Below are 2,515 nucleotides of genomic sequence, written 5' to 3'. Positions count from 1 at the left end.
TATATACATTTGGAGTTTTATTTGTGAGATACACTATTACTTATGCATTCGTGTGATTACTTTCATATATATTTTTATATCTATGTGATAGTGCTATCTACATGATTGTGATATATGACATGTGTGCTCTCTACTTTACATTATTTATGTGTCATATCACTTATGTTATGCTCATTTGCCTTTGCTTCCGCAGTTTTACTCCGATGCAAATGAGCTTTGTTACTCGTACTCATGCTTAATTCATATTCTTTGAGTACATTATGTTGGCTTGGGTCATATAAGCTTGACTAACACTTTTGTTCTTACCGACAAAAGCTTATATGAACTAAGCCCGTCAAAAACCTCACTCTTTCATATACTCGAGGTGGTATTGTCATCAATCACCAAAAAGGGGGAGATTGAAAGCATCTAGGCCCCTAGTTGGGTTTCGGTGATTAATGGCAATACAAGATTACTATGACTAACGTATGTTTTGCAGATGCAATTAAGTTAGGTCATGGTAATGGAGATCAATCGGGCAATCAAAGTTGTCATGCCCCTATGATGGAAATCATTTTGGTTTTCAAAGGATGGACGACAAGGTTAAGGATGACTAGTTCTAAGTGTCGATTGGAGTTGAAGAGACACTTAGAATAGTTTAGGACTTTGTTTTTCCTTTGACCATACTATTAAGGGGGGTATGGATGGGTAGCTTGACCTAGTTAAGTCTAGTGAGTTAGGTGTGGTGCACACTTGTTAAAACTAGCTCTAGGTAGCTCCTATGAATGCCTAAGATCCTTTGGAGCAAACTTCATTCACATATGATCGAGAGTTGGAAGTGAATGGAGGGTCAAATACTGACCGGACGCTGGCCCCGGTGCGACCGGACGCTGGCCGCAGGGTCCGGTCAGTTCATTTGATCAGCTGTCTGCGTTCGGTGCGACCAGACGCTGGAGAGGTCAAGTGACCGGACGCTGCCTCTAGAGAAGGGAATCTGTGACCGGACGCGTTCGATCAGTACTGACCGGACCCTGAGGGTTCAGCGTCCGGTCGAGTCCAGTAAGGGTCCAGTAAGGGTTTCATACGACCGGACACGTCCGGTCAACTCTTTTTTACTGGTTCGCGGGTTGAACTGATCGGAGCATCTGGTCAACACGACCGAAGCGTCCGGTCACCCCGCAGAAGCTCATAATGGTTCGTTTTTTAGGCTGCCTTATAAATAGAAGCTCCACTCGTGTGTGGAGTTACTTTTGCTCATTCCAACAGCTAAGAAACACGTTTGTGAGTGCCAAGAAGAGCAAGGTCCTAGTGAGGTGTTAGTGATTTGAGAATCCAAGAGTGAAACCTCATTAGTGAATCAAGAGTAGACAAGTGTGCATCCATCTTCTCATTAGGCTTCGCATGGTCAAGTGAGAGTTCGTGCTTGTTACTCTTGGTGATTGCCATCACCTAGACGGCTTGGTGGTGATTGGAAGCTTAGTGTTCACCCAGCGGAGCTTGTGGGTGACCCAACTCAAGTTGTGAGCAGCTTTGGATGATTTGCCACGACGGAGTGTCGAAGAATCAATCCGTAGAGAGCACTTGATCCTTGCGCGGATCAAAGGGGAGCTACACCCTTGCGCGGGTGCTCCAACAAGGACTAGTGGGGAGTGGTGACTCTCCGATACCTCGGCAAAACATCGCCGCGTTCCTCTCTCCATTTACTTTGAGCATTTACTTTAAGTATTTACTTTGAGCAATTCAATACTTGTCTTTACATTCATAGAATTGTCATGCTAGAGTAAATTTGGAACATAGGTTGCAAGTCTTTTGTGCGTTAATTTGATAGAAACACTTTTCTAGGCACAAGGGGTTAATTGGGCTATCCGTAGGATTTGATTATTGCAAGAAAATTTAGAATTAGCCTAATTCACCCCCCCTCTTGGGCATCTTGATCCTTTCAACTTGGAATAGACAATTGCAAGTTTGCAACATACATGTACAATCATTGCAACATATACAGCATCCCAATCCACTTTTGCAACATCAATATAAAACACTTATAACATGCATTTGAAACACCTGAAACACTTAAAACATACGCTTGCAACACACGCTTGCAACATTCGAGGAATTAAGGAAGGGAGCGCGAGGTGTAGCTGAAGAAGCGTCGTGGCGGCGCCGGCATCGACAACGGGCATGACCTCCTAGTGGGGAACGACGGCGTTGGCAGCACCTCGACGCGGCGAGGGACGAGGCATGGCGCTTAGGGGCGGGGATCGGGCACGACGTGACGAGGCGGAGTGGGCGTGGCAAGGGATGGAGCATGGTGCGGCGGCAGACATGGCATGGCTCGATGCGGGATGGGGGCGCCACCGTGAGGCAGCTTGGGCGGGCGAACGGCGCGGTGAGCCGCGATGAGCGAAGCGAGGAGTTGTGGATTTCTATCGGCTGTCGCAGTGTAGATGGAGTAGATAGAGGTGAAAGCGTAGATTGGCCTGTTGGGCCAGTTGCTGTGCTAGAGCGAGCGCGGAGCAGAGCGTCCGATTTTTTTAAG

Source organism: Miscanthus floridulus, chromosome 13 (assembly GCF_019320115.1).
Source record: "Miscanthus floridulus cultivar M001 chromosome 13, ASM1932011v1, whole genome shotgun sequence".
NCBI classification, from domain to species: Eukaryota; Viridiplantae; Streptophyta; class Magnoliopsida; order Poales; family Poaceae; genus Miscanthus; species Miscanthus floridulus.
The sequence above is the reverse complement of the archived record's forward strand: the minus strand, read 5'-3'. Positions refer to the sequence as shown.